The 19,367-nt window shown below is 38.7% G+C and overlaps 1 protein-coding gene across 1 annotated transcript in view; it reads right to left on the reverse strand.

Moving 5' to 3' along the window:
* Positions 1-19,367, reverse strand: part of man1a1 (mannosidase, alpha, class 1A, member 1) — a 119,169-nt gene that overhangs the window by 43,619 nt on the left and 56,183 nt on the right. The gene's annotated exons all lie outside the window — the stretch shown is intronic.

The raw sequence follows: 19,367 nt of genomic DNA on the forward strand, positions 1-19,367 counted from the left end.
AGATGAGGCTGATCCCCATGGATTTACAAACACACACAAACACATGTCATATACACATTCAAGTCACTTGTTTTAAATAAATGCTTCTATTTTAATTCAGTTTTGGTCTTCATTGTAACTGATGTGCAGGGGGAGAATGAGTGGTTGACCTCAGGATTTGTTAAAGTCTGGCTCCGGCCCTGCTGACACGATGAACGATGAAAGAAGCAGAATCATCCGGAGAGATGACAGGTAACTTTAACCTCTTTAACACAGGCGTTTGTTTGTTTTTTGTTGTTGCCAAATAAATGAAAAGCATTTTGAAAGAAGCAACGCCTCCTTCGTTTACTGCAGGAGACAAAAAAACATGCCCAGCTTCGACTGAAGACCGTCATCGTGACGAGGCGAGCGTCAAACTGCCTCCTTCCTTCAGTTTTGACACGATTTTAATTCATGAGAGCCGTGGCTCAAATGTTACTGATATCTGTGAAACTTGGAGTGTTCACAAAATATTAATAATATTAAAAAAGTAGAAACAGAAAAGCCAAAGAAAACAAACTGAAAATAAACAAACCATGAAATTTATGACCTGTTCCCACCACTTTATCAACAAAAACACACAAAGTATTTTTCTCACATTATTGAAATCTTTGCAGCTCATTAAAAAAACTGAATTATTGGAAAATAAAAGAAACAGCAGCAGGTTTTTACAACACCGGCCAAGATGCTGCGTTCAATGTCACCTCGGTACAAAGTCTGTTTATGTTCATCTTATTATGGAAACATTAGAATTTAGTAATAAAATTTGACTTTTGTCGTTTTTCTGATTTATTTCTGCAAGTTTAATAACTGTCTATAAAAATGAAAATGGTTTATGTCGTGTTGTTTTGTAGAAAAAAAATAAATCCTGCTGGTCTTTGTGGAACAATCAGAGCTTTTTGTTAAATTTTTTGTAATAAAATCATGAAGTTTTTGTTTTTTCCCGCACTGTGCAAAAGGAAGTATTAGTTTTTGTCGTACTCTGATAATAAAACAAACTTTAAAAACTTCTGAAGTGATCATTTTTGAGAACTGTGTCGTAATAAAGCTCAACAGAAGAACTTTAATGCCTCGGATGTAAACTCAATTAAGACTTTATTACAAACTTGTGATAAAATGTTTTAACTCATGAAGTTGGAGGAGCACACGGACGGATGTCTGGATGTGAGAACGTTTTACTGGAAACCAGCGGAGCCTCCAGTTACTGTAAGTCCGCTCGTTTGCGTCATATGAGGAGGGCTAATGGGACAAATATAAACCGCAGTGAATGATAAATATTTCACAACACCACGCTTCCTGAGAAACAAACTAAAAGCAGACTGAATGAGTGGCGAAAGCAGCGTTTGGGCCGAGCTGCAGCCCTGAGAGGGAAATGTCAAACATTCACTCAAAGAGCCCGATATGACCCCCCCAGGCAGAGCAAACAAACAGCCTAACCTTCCACGCCTCCCTGCACAACGTCCGGCTTCCTGGAGGAAACCTTTGAAGTACGGCAAGCCGGAAGAGAAAGGATGGTTCAGGGTCGCCGCGGATTTATCCTACGAGGAAACGAAGCAGGACGCCCAACAAACAGACCTGACCGTACAACAAAGACGAAATAATTCGGTGGTTTGGAGACTGAATCCAGCAGACATCAATCAGATCCATTTTGTGTTTAAAAACATTTAATAAACGGCACCAAACTCTACAGGTTAACTGATTTCCTGCCCGTTTTCCAGCCTTTGTTCCCGAGTTAACAGGAATTTAGCTCCATCATTTCAGTAAAAATAAATCCAACTGAAAGGACAGAGCAGTACCAAGGAATTGTAGCAGAGTTAATTACATTTTATGGCAAAAATAAAACAAGCAAAACAAAAAGGGTGATTAAACACCAGATTTTATTAACTAATACGACCCAAACAATAATACTAAAAATTTAAACGTTCCTAATTGTTATCGCCTGAAAAACTTGGTAATTTTCTCATTTGAGAAAACTAAATATTGTTCCAAACTGAGGTTTGGTCGAGTAACTAATAGTTTTAGTGTTGCTAGCAACAAAAATCAAAAACATTTAGAAGCAGTTTGGAAGGAAGAGAAGCAGAGACGAAGATCTTTGTGGGCGAATTATAGAACAAGTTTAAACAAAGTTCCCTGTCGAATTACTGACAGTGAGACAAAAAACGAAACAAAAAGAAACTGTCCTGCTGTAGTTGTTCCTATAAGCCGTAAACAGCACGAACCCCTCAGAGGAACTGCAGAATGATGCTTTCACCTCTGACCTTTGACCTCTTTAACCCTCAACCCTCGTCTTACTCGGATCTGAACACAGTCGAGTTGGACTTTAAGGAAACCAGTTTAATTTTGAAGGAAGAAACTGTCTCAATCTCAAAGAAAAGGTTTATTTATTTCAGAGTTTCATACAGTGATCTAACTTTTAACAGAAAGTCTTTAATCTTTTTATTTAATTTCAAACAGAAATCAAAGACATTTTAAATGCACTTTATGTTATTAAAACCTTTTTTTCTGATAAGTAAAAAGGTAACAAAGTACAAAAATGAGCAAATGCATTACTTTATTTCTGCAGAACTCGTCTCCAGTAAGAAACTAATAAAGATTTGGGGTTCAAAGAGCAGGGCAGCAATTAAGAAGGTCTAAATTAACAATAAACAGGTGAGTCATTGTAGAAATGATTATTAATTATAAATAATTAGCTAGCTAGTCAGTAATGCTTTCAAAAATAAAGAAAAACTATTAATTTCAGAAAAATCTGCTTTAACAAACTACTTGTTTTATAAATTAACAACAAACATCAACATGTCTGTTCTGATTGAGAAAAACCAAAAGGCAACAAAGTCATTTTAGTCAAAGTTGAAGTAATATTTCTGATTAAACACTTTAAAATAAAAGCTTAACATTCCTTAAAGGGTTCCAGACCAGGTTTTAAACTCAGATCATGATGAGGAGAAACAGAGTTTTAACCGTTTTGGTAAAACTTCATGAATGATGTCGAGCTGTTAGAGCTCAGAGAACGTGTCGAGGATGACTCTCAGCTACTACCACACTGATTATTAGCTGTTATAGTTAGTTTTGTGTTTCCTAAAGTTGCTTAGCTGTAGCTGCCATCTTGATTGGGGTTGACTCCAGAAGTTAATCAGCTGTAGAGGTTCATTCAGTGTTAATTATCCGACAGTTTCGTTAATATTTATCCAGCGATTTGACAGATATTTTGCTAACACAAATCTATTATTGCCCTTTTGCTTTTAGCGGTGGGCAGTAAGTGGCTTTCCTTATTTTAGGTTTGTGGTAAATGATGAAGTTTGTCACCTGAAGCAACTTTACTGCTGATTTATGCGTTTTCAAATTGCTTTTGGAGAAGAACAGAAAAACTTTGATAATGCAATTATTGTTTTTTTTTTTTTGGTTTGAGACTTTCTGTAGGCTATGATATTAACTAACGTTCAGATGAGTCCCAGCCGTCCTCGGCTGTCCTCAGAGACGCAGGACGATGTGAGTCTGCAGCCTCGCCTCAGGAAACTCCTGCTCTTTTCACCCCACCGAACAGAGCAAAGGCCTCGCTGCGTGCTAATCCCACATTTAGGCACGTCACACTCGCAGGAGGTGTAATTAAAAAAAAAAGAGCACACGACGCCGAAACGCTTGGTATTTGGGAGTCTGCTGGGAGAAGTGGAACTGCTTGGGTCAATAGCTTTTTAATCAGGAACTGTTTCGAAACGAGTGCAAAAGCCTCCAGGACGGGTCTAAAATACTGTTCTGCAACGAGCCGGTCTGAGTTAGTTAATTACATCGCTGTAAAAACGGTCTTCTGCCCAGGCTGAGGTGGCCATCCTGAAAACGCAGAGCTGAAATGACACATTCTGAGTCCTAAATTAAACATCGACATACTGTATATTCACCACCGTCACACAAAAGACAGACAAAAAAGGAGGTAAAAAAAGGGAAAAATAAGACAAAAAAGACACGAATGACTGACAGGCAAACACGCCGGTGAGAAAAGGCTGAACAATAGGCATGTCAGAGTCAGCAGCTAATCTGTGATTAGATAGCACCTCGATTTGATAATACTCAAATGCGAGAACAACGAGGGAGACTGTCTGCTTTCTCTGTCAGTCAAAGAGGCAAGCGTGTGCCCGTGTGTGTGTGTGTGTGTGTGTGTGCGCACGAGGATATTAACAAGGCAAATAGCTTTCCTGCCTTATCTTCCTTGCAGGGGAGGAGATAAGGTCCAATGAGAGCAGGACTGGAAAGCAGCTTGGCTCCCCTCAGGCCAGATGACGAGAAGAAGAAACAAAGCAGCAGACAGAAACTCCGGGGATATTTCAGGCTTTCTAACAATAACCTGCTGCAGATCTGTCAGACAGGAACCCCAGGGACAAAGCAACAAGCTTCTGCATATTTAGATGTGAAATCTGATGCTTACATGGGAAGTGTAAGAGTCATCCACCTCCAACTGAATAACTTTTGGTAATCAACCTCAGCCAAATATTGCACAAGATAGTTCACAGCGTCGTTAAAAAGGTTTGTTTAAAACTGCAAACTGCTCCAAGCATCATTTCTCATCAGAAGAAGCTTAAAAGGCTTTTAATTCTGTGGCAGTGTTTTATTGGATTTAGTTCAGGCAGAGTTTCCATGATGCAGCTCATCCTTCGAGTTGGTTTTAGAGCCAAACCTGGCATTCCTGCTGTGCAATATTATTAATAACTACTTAGCATAAATAAATCCAGAGATTTAAGACAGAAGATACACTGCAAGCTTTCTAAAATCCCAAAACAAAGAAAGAATTTTAAACCAAATAACCTCTCCTAATAATAATTAAACTTGTGATTATTAACTTTTTATGTTTTCATCCAAATAATGAGCCATTACCATTTTTAAAAATAAGAATAACTTGACTATTGAAGAAACCAAAAACTCGTCAGGCAGTTTCTCACTATTGGTTCACAAAAAAAGCCATTTATTGTCTTGCTGGTTTAGTGAAAATGCAAACTGCTGTGGGCTCAGTAAACATGACTAAAGGGAAGATGTCTAACCCGAGGCAAAGAAAGATCCTTTATTTCCTAAATGATGACAAGAATAAAACGAAGAGTTTTGGGTTAAATATAATTAAACTTTAAACTCTGGTTTCTGACCTGAACGATGCATGAGTGCGATATAAAAACAGTTAATGCTCTGCTCGTGTCGGGTTATCACCTCCACCAGGTGCTGGACGGAGGACCGACTCTGCCTTAATCCTTTACAGCACGAGTTTGATTTTGTAGCTCAGAAAACCTCCTCTTCTGCTTCCAGGAGGCCTGGAGCTGTCTAATAACAGATTGCATGTGTGCTTTATAAACTGCTTGCCCCGTGTCGCCTCGACCCGATTCTGCAACAAATACAGATAATAAATACAACAAAAAGTAACTTCTTGAGAGGATAAATGTGACAGGTTTTGGTTTAGGAGCTGGATAATAAATCAGTGCTACATCTGAAGACAGGAAGGTGATTTATTTATTTGTTTGTTAAGTCATGCATAAGCAGAACCACTGGAATACAGATGTAGAGATTAAAAGTCATTGTTGACAGGAGAGTTTTATCAGTTTGTTTTACGCTGACAGATGCCAGCAGAAAGCATCGATTTTTTAACGTATTTAGACTTTAAAACCAAACAAATACGTCTAACCTTTAAGCTTCTGCCAAGAAACATATCCAGATACAAATTATGTTAAAACAGAAGCTATCATCAGTTTGATTACTCTTCCTTCAAATCAGAGAGAAGATGGTTTTTTTATTTGAGGAAAATCAACATCAGTGGGTTTAACTCCAGCTGCACTTCTAACAAGAGGTCGACTGATTAGGACCCATCTTTGGAAATCAGGCCAGTCGATTGCAGAAGCTGATTTGGATGTTTGTTTTCAGCCGACGGGCGTTTCTCGGAGGAATGCATATCGCCCGCCGCCCTTCACGCCAGACTTTTAGAACAAGACCATCTCACGTTGAGACACGATGGAGCCGTTCAGGTCAAATCTTGAAAATAATGTTCTGCAGAACTTCACGCGATTTCGTGAAATGTCACGTTATGAGTTCTGAAGGAGTCTCAGCTACTACCACATCAAACTTTAGCTCAGTATCTGTAAAGCTAACAGCTATTTTTGTGCTGGCTAAAGCTGATTAGCTGCAGCAGCCATTTTGAATTCAGTCCCTCCAGGATTTCGAAGGCACTTTTTGTGATTGTTGCGGCTAAAATGCCTGATTTCACGGGGCATTTTCTGAAAAGTTGGATTTTTTTTTACTAAAATTAATAAAAACCATAACTTTTAATATATAAACCAAAAATACTTCCTAGTTTTGTAAGATAATTACCAACAAACATTGACATTCTCAAAAGGTGCTTTATTTGAGAACTTTGATAGCTTCTAAACTGGGAATAAAACATGGAATGAAACCTGTTCTGTTTCTTCCTTTCAATCCACTGAGGTGTGTTTGATGCAGATTAATTAAATAATGTCAGAAACCGTTCTAATTAATCCACTGACCAGTCAAACTGCCTCAACTCTTTGTAGTATTATTCAAGTCGAGGTTCAAAACTAGTTTATTATGAATGATTTGCAGATAAAAACAAGCCCCCCCTGCTCAGTTTTTATAAAGACAACAGAAGGGGAGTGAGAATGAAATAAAGCTGATGAATAACCGATTCCTCTGCCTGGGTGGGAACGTGTCAGAACCGGGTCCGTTACATGTGTGTTTAAAGGCGGATGATAACAGTTTTCTTTTTCAAACCACAGGAAACAGAGAAGATTCAGTCCATGCGTGACCCTTTGGATCAAACCAATTTTTTTGCCCGCTGCTCTGAGTGATTGTGTGTGTTTTTGAGACCTAATGGATAAAACAGATTGTAATAATGATCCACTACAGGAACGCTGCCACGAGCCGGACAGAACCGAAGATAAGACAAGGTTGGAAAACATAAACTGTTCTGGTAGTTAAGGACTGACTGTACTTGTGTATAAGATAATATTATAGCCTGCAGGTGTTCTCAGTGAGCTAATCCTCTTATATTTACCTGTTAAAACAAAGAAAACCAACCTGTGGCTCAGGTACAGTCAGTTGTTTGCTGCCTGTGAGGTTGGCAGTTCAATCCCAGACTTTCTTAAATGCTTTGGGCAAAACGGCTACAAGTGTCCCGCATTGCAACACACTGAATTAGTGTGTGTGTGTGTGTGTGAGCTTGATAATTTAAAAAAAAGTGGAGACCGCTTCGACTGAGTGTTAAATTAACTGAGATGCTGTAATCTGCTGGTTGTGGTCATCCTTATTAAAAGTTAATACAATGTGATTTCTGTGTGTTTTCTCTCCAGCGTTAAAACAAAGATCTGTTTGTTGACTACAGTTTTCTTTTTTTCAAAGAGTGAATCATTCAGGGGTTGCATCATCAGCAACAAGAATAAGATGCGAAAATCCGAAAATAAATAAAACACAATTTATGAGCTCAAAATGGAAAAAAAAAAATCTGATAATATCAACTAATTTACGACAGAATCTAATGTTTGTAATGAAATCTGACCGCAGAGACTAAAAATAAAAATACTAAAGGAAAAGCGTCACGTTTAAAATAACCCATCTGATCCCTAAGATTTTTCTGGATTTGAGTTCCTTTCAACTCAGTTTACAATTCCTAATTCTTTCTCCCGACTTTAAAGGCAAACAAAGGATTTTTTACTCAACGGTGACAAACATAAACCCAACAGTTTGGCTGTTTTGTAAAAGATCCTCGGCTTCTGCACACGGAAGTGAATTTTAATGGATACTGGAACTTCAAACAGCTGAAGTGTGGTCAGGGTCAGCGTCATAATGCAGCCGGAGCGTTACAGAATGATGCGCGGCGGCAGTTTCTGCACCTGTTTTTGTCTTATTGTAAATGCAAAGCAAGAAAATCCACTTTTTGACTCATTCTGGACAAGACAATTGTATGTTTATGCATTACAGAAGAAAGCAGAGGTGATAGATGTAGCAGTTTTAAGCGACTAACATCAGGAAGGAGGAACATGAGAAGCTGGAAAAGGGCTGAAAGAGGGAATAGAGAAGTCGTGGAGAGTCGAGGCCTCAGAGGTACCAGAGGTCATCGTTGGACTCGGTTCTGTGACCCAACAGATCCCAGGAACAACCTCAGAGATCTCTGTCCAGACGAGCAATCCTAGGTAGAGCTCAGATACTGAGCAGGACCCTCTGGAAGAGGACCGGAGCTTGGAGTGAAGTGGAAAAATAAGTTGAGCTGGGTGTTTTTTATGCATGTAATCAGACCCTCCAGGATTTCGCGATGTTGCGATCGCAACTATTAACGCAAAATCAAGCAAACCCCGCAAAATCGCAACTTTTTGCAATTTTGCCTAAAACACCGCAACTTTCCCGCAACTTTAACCCAATATTTATTGTTTCTAAAGTGATTCGCCCCCGTTTCTGCGGTCTAGTCTCTTCTTTGTGGGTTTGTGTAGCGTGGAATACAAAATAACCCCAAATAACTCAGGAAGAAGACACGTGACGTCACTTCCTGTTAACATCAGAATGCCGGGAGCGTGCAGGAGCAGCGACCGAAGCCAAANCTCCCCAGCTGCAGCTGTTTTGCACGTCCTGCAGTGTAATCATGGAACATAAACGCATCGACAAACACTTTGTGTCTGCAAAACATGTGAGGAGAGCTGCAGACCAGGGACAATCCAGAAATGCTCATGAATGTCAGTTTAGAAGCTATCAAACTTCTCAAATAAAGCACCTTTTGAGAATGTCAATGTTTGTTGGGAATTATCTTACAAAACTAGGAAGTATTTTTGGTTTATATGTTAAAAGTTATGGTTTTTTATTGATTTTAGTAAAAATAAAAAAATCGCAACTTTTAGGAAAATGCCCCACGAAATCAGGCATTTTAGCCGCAACAATCACAAAAAATGCCCGCGAAATCCTGGAGGGACTGAATAATGGTAATGTAGATGTAGCTATAATAGGCCAACACCAAAGTTGTATATCCAAGTGTAATTGTTAAAGAGATTAATGCATAAAGAGCTGTTTAACATAAACCTCCATAATTTAGTGAACAGACACGATGCTGTATTTGTCAAACATTTCCCCTTCCTGTTCTGTCCTCAAACCCTCTTCCCATCTGTAGCCTGGCTCCCTTTCCTCGGCACAGATTAAACCAGTCTAAAAAAAGGGATTAAGATAGATATCCAGAAAAATTCATTCTCCACGGTTGGTAAATAACCTTTACTCGTGTGTGTGTGTGTGTGACTGCGGATATGTAAGGGGCTTTACTTGAACGCAGCGGGAGAAAAAGCAGACACGGCCGTAAGGGGAATGGGGTGGCGTGGCTGTTTTTCTCCCTCCGTCCCTCAAGCAAAGCCAATTTTCTCTCTGAGTGAAATGAATTTCCTGAGGATCACAGATAGAAGCTGTCCGTTGGCTGCACTCAACACACAGTGGCGCAGTGTGTGTGTGTGTGTGTCTAATGTCACTGATCAATAGTGCAGGTTGTCGAGCTGACCTGTGCAGCAAGAGGTCAGCGATGGGATTACACCGAGTGTGGCTTTGTGTCAGGGAGAGAGGGTGAGTTTGTCTGAACTGGGTCCTGATTCAAAGTCTGGAGTTCACAGAGACCAGTGTGAGCAGAATAACATTAAATGCTTTTTGTTTTTTTGAAACAGAACAGAAGAAATCAGACGGCGCTTCAAAAAGATGTAGGTAGGTGGAAAGGTAATAATGTTTTGGCCTATGTCTGTGTGTGCATTTGTTGTATTAGCAAAATATCTCATGAACAAGTTTACCTGTAGTAAAACCTGCACAAAGTAATTTCTGGGTGTTCACAGTTAACCGGATTCAACATCCACCACAGATAGTAGACGTTAGCAAACACAAAAACTGCTAAATCTGAGTTAACGCCTAATCCCAGGGCTACACATTGCCTTACAGCTGTGGTCTCCAATCCTGGTCCTCAGGGCCACCATCCTGCAGGTTTTACTTGTTCCTCTGCTCCAACACACCTGGTTTAAATCAATAGATGATTAACAGGCTTCTGCAGAACAGGTGATTTAACCTCTGAATCAGGTGTGTTGGAGCAGAGAAACAAGGAAAACATGGAGGATGGTGGCCCTCGAGGACCAGGATTGGACACCCCTGCCTTACAGCTTTGCTCAAAACTTCACCTTTAACAGTTAGAGTCATAACTCTGTTAGCAAAATATCTCACAAACCAAACATTCAGAAAGTAATCAATGGTTGTACATGTACAACTGATTCATGTCTGCTAATCGACTTTGCCTAAACAAAAATGGCTATAACTGAGTTAAATTTACAGATAACGAGCTAAAGTTTGGTGTGGTAGTAGCTGAGATTCATCCTTAACACTTACTCTTAGCTTTAACATATTTCCTGAAATCTCACCATATCACATGAGAAAATACATAACTGATTAAAACCCTATCACTTCCCAAGAACGCTAGACTGGAGTCACATTTCTTTTTACAGTTGTTGAGCCTGTAAGATGTTGACATGAAAGATAGGTACATGAAAATCGAAGTAAAACTCCCAAATCTCGAGTTATCCACTGATTTTTTTTTGTTTCATGCTGACAGTTTGCTGTTGATCTGTCCAAGACTGTTGCTACTCATCACTAACGCTTTCAGGTATCCGTCTGTGTAATGCTTGTGATCGAATCTACTGAGTTAAACATGTAAAAAAAAAACAAGAGACTGGCTCTGAGTTTACCTGAGGAGACTCTGAGAGAAACCAACCACTCCGAGCACAACGTATGAAAAAGGAAATAAAGAAGAAAATACTTCAATTTTTAATAAACTGCTCAGAGTGAAGCAATATGCAGTAAATTTTTGAAGCATTTAGAGTTTTGTAGGGCAGCAGGAACATGGTATTTAAATGTATATATATATATATATATATTATATCTACAAACTTATGAGAATTACACAAGATTTATTCAAGCTACAAAAACTGCGTTTACGTTTATTTCCAGTAAAGCGGCTCCAGACATTTAAAAAACAAGCGAACAGTGAAGAGGAATGCTACGGTATTACTGCAGCCGTTTGTTGGCAGAACAGTGAAGTGGGATGAGGTAAACACAGGGCTGTGGTTGTGTGTGTAACTCTTGGTGATTTTCTGATTAAACAGCCCACTCTCAGAGGTGGCCGATTAGCGCTGATTGCCTTGGTCACCTCTCTGAGCATGCACGTGTCTGTCTGTGTCACGTTATTGTTCCTGCAGGAACAAACGGCGAGGCGTTACGAGGCGCTACGAGGCGTTTCCATCGTGGCTTTCAGCTGACTCATGTCTGAATCCGTCTTTAAATCTATGTGATGTGACAAATACTTCAACAACGCTCAACTTTAAGTGAAAAACGGAGAAAAATGTGGAACTGCACCGACGTCCTGCAGCTTCCAGCTTCCTTCCGTTCATTCCTCAAAGTAGTTTTTTTTATCATATTAAAACATTTTTCATGCCAGACAGCAACCTACTGTCACTGCATCACTTTATGTCAGCTGTATTTTCTATTATCTGAGGCAGTGACTAACAGCTGGATCACAGTTCTCATCCTTCATGTTTTCATTACCGTCCCTCAGCTTTGCTACCACCGCTTCTGATCCACAAGCTTTAGGAAGGCTCCTCAGAGTGTTTTCAGCATATTTTATTTAGGTTTTTAACCAGTCAAATTACAAAACAAGAAGACTGCACACAAGTCAAACAACAACCGTGGACTTGGCGGTTGTCTAATAGCCTAAAAAACTATTTATGTACAAGCAAATATTTGGACTTTTTTGCAACCACGTGTAAAAAAACAAACAAACATTCAACATGCTAATATTATAATCCTTTAATGACCCCAAATTATGGGTGAGACTGAATCCAAATTAGTTTTGAAAGCCTAAAAGTGCCCTCACTACTGTCCACTCACAGCTTATTAGGACCTATATTGGTAATCAGTAATTACATCATTGGCTCATAAAGGCCAAGTATAAAAATGAACAAGCTTCCCTTCCTGCAGAGTGTTGCTGAGATTTGTGAGTATACTTGGGGAAAGTTATTTTAATGAAGTCTAATAAAGTAGTGAAGGAATTGGCAGTGACATGCTGCGCTATCTGGAGCCAGAGTACCCGGCTCCCTGAGCTATCTGATCAATCACCAATAATAAAACCTTTCAGGAAATGAATCAAGGCCTGGCAAGAGGAGCCTTATGTTCAGCTAATTTCTGTAGCTCGCAGCATTGAGATTCATAGATAAAACGGGCTGTGCCAACCCAAACCAGTCGAGCAGATTTGTGCAGGAGGTGCAGTGACTGACTCTCCAGACAAGTAGCAACCGAAGCTACAGGAGGAGGAACTCGTCTCCAGGATCTCTTTCTTTCGGTCATGATCCGTACCTCATGACCAGGGTTGGAACGTAAACGGACCAGTAAGTTGAGAGCTTTGCTTTTCAGATTAGCTTCATCTTCACCATGACAGACCAGAGTAACACCCTCACGACTGCAAGTGAGGCCTTGGTCTGTTGACACTCCCGTTCCAACCTACCATCACTTGTGACTAAAACTCTCAGATATCTGAACTTCTTCGCTTGGGGCAAAGACTCACCCCCCCAAGATGGAGGGTCACTTGGCTGCGAACCACCCCAGAGAAAGCTGAAGGTAAAAAACCCAACAAAAAACGACATCATCTGCAAAACCCAGAGCTGAGAGACTGAGGTTTCCACACCAGACATCCTCCTCTCCACCAATACGCCTTGAGATCACCAGAAACCGGATCAGAAACAAGGAACAGCCCTGGCAGAGTCCAGCTTGAACTGAGAACACAGCTCTTGTCTTGCTGTGGGATCCTGGCACCTTTATTCCCCTGCAGCATCCCTTACAGAATCCCTCGAGAAACATAGCTGTAAGTCTATCCAGATCTGCAAAACACATCTGGACTGGAGGCTCAAACTCCCATGACCTCCTTCTGAACTCCACCAGGGTGAAGATCTGGTCCACAGCTCCACGACCAGGACGAAAGCCTCCCTGCCCCTTTTGGATCTGGGGTTTGACAATCGTTCCTTCCAACACCCTGGAGCAAACTTCCCCGTCTCTACCATCATGTCATAGTTTATATTTTCATTGTCTGCCTGTTTATGGAAATCATTCACAACCCAACGACTTCAGATACATCAATTTTACACATCAACAAAATCTTTAAAGTCTTTTATTTCAAATAAAATGTTAACAAAACCCCAGAGAAACCTTTTTAAGGGTTTTGCAGTAACTGTATTTTTGTTTTAATCAGGGCTGACTCATTCCTGATACCTGATTACTCTGGTAGACTTAACTAAGAAGGGGATTACTTTTCATCACAGTCAAATGTCATCATTTTTGTACGTTTTAATCATTGTGGAAAGAAGGGTTTGAAAATGATGAAAATGTCTCATGAATACTGTTAAATATGAAAATTTAATTTTTACTTTAAAGTTGACTCTCAGATAAAACATTCTGATTTAAATTTCAGATTTTGAATCCATCTGTAATCTCGTGCCATTCCTCCCAGCTTGGTTTCTGTATCAGGACAAATTAAAGCACTTTTTGTTTTTTCCATCACTGGTTCTTCACATCAGCTCATTGCTTACATCCATCAACACGTCTTTCAGGTGTCTTCCCTTCGTTTTCCCACACGATATCTTCCTTCATGCACTGCTTCCTTTTTCTGTCCCCGTCCAGCTTTCTGTCTGCAGTCTGTCCTTTCTCTGTCCTTCCCTCCTTGAAGCACTTAGCTTTGATTAGTAGGATGACTGGATGCCTTTCAGTTAGTTCCTCACTCCATCCATTCTTTACTTGCTTCCTACCATCTTTCATTTCTTTCTTCCCTCGGCGGAGGAGGATCCATGCTGGGATCTGGACGCAGGGGAGGGACGTTAAAAGCCTGCCGGTAGGGTGCATACAGCCAGTACCAGCTGTACTCTTACTGATCAAATTTTCATCAAAGGGACAGTTTTTTTTTGAGTCTGAGCCAGACTAGAACAAACAGGCAGAAAGGGACTGAGTCACTCATTCAATACCTGTTCTCTCACTTTGTCTGACTCCCCATTCGATACAGTGCCTAACAAAACCTTTCCTTTCTCCTAAAATCCAGCCTGCTTGGAGAATGTAATGAAATCTTTACTTTTAATACAACTCTAATACTTTAAAACCTAGGAAATTGGAGCTGGAACTGATCCATCTAATACTGATATCTGTGGGTATTGAATTTCAGGTTTTTTTTGTTCATTTATATGGCAAATTATTAAATCATATAATACATGAACTCTAGAGATGCACAATTTGTAGCTTGAGCTTCTTGATCAGCGATTGGTCATTTTGATGCTCAAAAATTGTATTTTTTTCTAAAGTCTATGAATGCACCACAGATAAACAAAACTGAATTGGTTGTTTGTTTTTTATCCAGTGGGATCAAACCCTCCATAAGTGCTAATATGGTCTAGTATTATCATATCTTATCTATAGGGTGAGTGAAAAGAAAATGACTCAAAGTTTGTTGTTGGAACGATCTGTTAAGTGTTTCAAAAAAAAGCCAGAAGAAGCACAAGATGAATCAGCGGTCTGGTCGTTCGGACAGACACCAAAGATGATGTTTTTTTTTGTTTTTAGGGGGGACTTCGGACACCCGTCCAAGAACGACACATGAAATACAGCCTTTTGGCTAAACGTGGTGCATTTATCTAATGTTTATTAATGTTCTTAATAAATAAACAAACACTGAAGAGTGTCAGATATTTTTTGGGAAAGTTGTGCAGAGATCTCCCATTTTCTCTTCAGTGTCTCTCTGTTTAGCGTCTGAATCTAAGAAGAGTTAACATCAGAGCTTCATTTTCTTTCAGTGAACCTGGTGACATAGTCAAGTCAAGTCAGGTTTATTTATATAGCACATTAAAAACAGGTTTAAAACTGCACCAAACTGCTTTACAAGAACAACAATAACAGAATTTAAAATAAAACAAGGTAAAAATACTACTTCAATTCAATGCCAAGGAATAAAAGTGAGTTTTTAAAAGCAATTTGTCGGCAGATCTGATGTAATTTGTGTTGTTTTAAACGTTTTTTTAATTACGTAACCCAGGGGTGTCAAACCCAGTGACGCAAGGGGGCCAAAATTAAAAATATGGTCCTAGCCAAGGGCCAATCACGATCAATATTTATTCAAAATTACATAAATTAACCTTGGTTTTAGATGTATTATGTCAAATCATTCATATAGAAATATCAAAGACCTTTTCCCAGTTACAGATTATACAGAATTTAGAGCAAACAGACTTTAATGAACACAGACAAATAGATCAAACTTCAAAAAGCTCATCATTAGCAGTCATTTCTTACGCCTCACTCAGCTTNTTCAACAAAAACCTGATCATACAGAAATTAAAACTATATATTGTTGGCTTCTAAGTCACTGTCAGAGAAAACTTCACTAATTAGGCTCAGTTTTTTTAAGCAAAATAAGAATCAGAGACTCGATCTGAACCAGACTAGAGGGCCGGATGAAATGTTACAGAGGGCCGGATCTGGCCAACGGGCCTTCAGTTTGACACGTGTGACGTAAGCAAACTGAATCAAATGTAAGGTGTTGATTATGTCTTTTTTTTGGGGGGGGCAGCTGAAACCAGAAAAAACTGACTGGTGCATCTATAATTAAATGTTCTGGGTTTGGTTGAAAGATCGTTATGAGTTCAAGTGTCTGCAGAAAAGAAAACAAAGCTGCTGAACGGTTAAATGTCAAGTTGTATTCAGAGTACACTTTAAGCAGTTCCAGAGCTGCTGAACCGTCTCTAAAATCTCCAAACTACAAACTCAGCATCCAGCAGACTTGGATTAAACCACAACCTTGGAAACTTGGTGGCATCGACACATTTATTCATTCAGCTCCACCACCCTCCGCTCAAGATAGTCCCAAAACAGAGAACGTGTTCTGTTTGATTAGAATAATTTGTGGGAGGAAATAAACCCAGATGTCCACACTTTCATTTCCCCGTCTGATTGTTGAACATGTTGAGTGGCTCTAATGTTGATTGAAAGCCCCGCCTCTAATGAAAACTATTTCAGAATATTTTCGAACATCGCAGTTGAATCTACAGGATTATTCTTTACAATCAGCAGGAAAAAAAAACTCCATTTTCTCTGTGGACTCTTTAGGATTAAACAGGTTCTCAAAAAGATACAGAGCAGGAAGTAACATAATGGCTCAGAATTTAATATATTTCTTTTTAAAATATCAATCCATAATGCGGCTCTGACCACAGGGAAAAAGAAATATTAGGCTCCAAAACCTTAAATATAACAAGTCTTTCTGCACTTCTAAGACTCATTTATACTGAAAATAAAAAAAACCACTGAATATTTACTGATCACATATAAGTGCTGCTGCAAGTTTAAGATTTTATGTATATTTTTTTCTTTAAAGGCACTATTTCTAATGTTATTATTAATTAGTGACTTTAACTTCACACTGACTCCTTGCTAAAGCAGATTAAATACATTTTTAATCTCCACAACCTTTTTTTTGAGTCATTAGTCAAACTAAAACAGCCATATTTATGATATACATCATTATATTCATAATTCGACCATCTTCACTGACTCATGTAACTAATCTTTTAATAAAGGTTTTTAGTTAAAAGTACACTTTCAGGATTGCAGCAGCATGAGTTCATTTCAGTCTCTTATATCTTCGACTAATCTTTGAAATAAACTGCCACTGATGACCCTGAAGTTGGTTTCCGATTGGGAAAATGGCTAAAGGGCGATTCCAGCTAATTTTTCCCTCCCTTCAGCATCTTTAATCTCCTCTAGTTAAAAAACTACAACACCTCACTGGTATTTGATAAAAAGGTGAAATCTCTGCTAAAATCTTGTGTTTTGAATCAACATTCATANTAAACTAATTCATGTCATTTCAGTGAGTCATCATGGTTGTGCCCTGAGTCCTCTGTTGCTTCAGATGAGGCTGATCCCCATGGATTTACACACACACACAAATACATGTCATATACACATTCAAGTCCCTTGTTTTAAATAAATGCTTCTATTTTAATTCAGTTTTGGTCTTCATTGTAACTGATGTGCAGGGGGACAATGAGTGGTTGAAGTCTGGTTACAGCCCTGCCAGCAGCGCTCAGATAAATAAAAAAGCAACAATTTTATCTAATTTTATTAAAGAGACTGCTTGAAAACGACAAGGAGTCAGTTTTCCTCCACCGCTGCACACTTGACAAGTAGGTGAAATTTAATTTGCTCTTAATTTATAACATTTTTTGTTTGTTTTTTTTTTCACCAAAAGCAACCGATTCTGAGCAGAATTTGACCAAATCTCCAGCAATAAAAGCAAACGGAGCTAAGAATGATCCAAACAGATGTCCAGCTGAAAGTTACTTTCTGAGCAATTTAACACAATTTTAGTGGAAGTTTTTATTTTGTTGTGTTTTTCACCCTTAAAAAATGACCTTTAGCTTCCTTTAAGTTCTGACTTGCAGCTTTGAGAAGTAAACCAAAATCAAACATTTACTTTTAACAGTTTCACTGCAGCACATAATTCATAGGATTCAGGATTAAGAGAATATTTCAGCTACAGATGATAATTATGGAGTAAATTAATTAATATAATCTACTGGATGGACCAGCCAGTAATCAAACCGATCAGCTCCATAATTTGTACCTAAGGTTGAAAACCTAAACAGCTGGACGGAAGATTAATGAAGATTAATGGACGGAAGGACTGGTTTTAATTGGGTAAAAAAAAAAAAATCTGGATATGACAACATCAAATTTTAATTTCAGATCAATCTTTTGAAGCTTTGTGACACTTCAGCTCTGGATTGGACAGATTCGTGTGAAGCCATAACTTTATTTGTTCTTCTAAAGTATAATTTGTTCAGTACCTGTGTAGTAATGTCACATTTACTTCTTTTCATTTGAATGTTTTGCAGTTTCAGAAAGTGCTTTTTGAATGATGAATGGTTTGTTATTGGTGTCATTACAGCTATGTTTATGCTACAATACTTACATCCATCACTTGACTCAGGAAATTACGTTCCTGTAGATTTTGTACGTGTTGAAATGGTAAATGTTCACTGAACTCGGAAATTATTTTTTGCTTTTGGTCCGACTATAATCTGCACCATTTCCCTCTGCTAATAAAGAGGCAATTAGCCTCAAACTTCTGGTTCATTCACCACCAGGATGGAGATTTAGATCAGGAGTGCATACGAACATGGCTGCTTTTAAGACTACTACAGGAAGTCAAAAGTAAAATGTCATTGGATAACCTGATAAAAAAGTTATCATTTTTACTTTGCAGCATTCAGGTTTTTAATGATCTGCAGGGTTATTCAGCCTATTGAGTTGCTGAACTATTCATTAAGAGACTGAAGCCTGTAATTAATGAGAAAAGGAAGATGTGCCATTAACAAAAATGGAGTTTACCACTCAGTCCCTGCACAGACACTGTAGGTAAAGATGTTATCCTTTTATTCTAACAGTAAATTGATTCATACACAGAGAGAGAAATGCTGTAAAATCATCACTCAGCACCCATATTCATTTCTGGAGGAAAAGTCTATCAACTGTAATCTCTCTTCAGGACTTTTTCTGTCTGCAAACATTAAAAAAAAAAGAACTAATGATAATAAATTTGAAATATTATAGCCACAGGTGGAAATAAACACATTGTGCTCCTGAACCCGTTTTTATTTGTTTTTCATCGTATCTGAGGGTTATGAGTGTACTTTTACTGGGCAAAGTACAAAATAACACTCAGTCCGAGGTGCGGCCCGTTAAAGCCCTTTCACAATAAAAGTCTCAAACACATACACAGAGTGCCGACCTAAAAAAAAAACTGTCTAAACACCTGAAGCTTTGAAAAAAAAACACCTTCTACTGTTCTTCAGTGAAACAGATACAGCCAGGAGTTTTGCATTAGGAAATAAATTCAGTGTATGTTCTGCTGAACTCAATATTAATAAAATGTTAATAAATAATGAGAATACAATAAAAAATGAAACAAATACAGTTAGGTCCAGGATGACAATGAGGTTCTTCCTTTTCCTGGATAAAATAGTTTGCATTTAACTCTGACATTAAAGTCAAACTGGAAAATAATTTAATTTATTTGTTTCAGTGGCCCTGAGACGGCGTCATATCAATGCATTTGTAAGGATTAGAAGTTACTTAAAGAGGATAAGTATCTGTGTTAAAAACAAAACATAATGTGGCCTTTCAAAACAAACCCTGGTCGTATTATATACACACACATGGATCGAACACGAGCATTTAACACATCTCTACTCTTCATCACGTTCTGCAATCAGCCTCCA

Source organism: Kryptolebias marmoratus, linkage group LG19, assembly GCF_001649575.2.
Source record: "Kryptolebias marmoratus isolate JLee-2015 linkage group LG19, ASM164957v2, whole genome shotgun sequence".
NCBI lineage: Eukaryota > Metazoa > Chordata > Actinopteri > Cyprinodontiformes > Rivulidae > Kryptolebias > Kryptolebias marmoratus.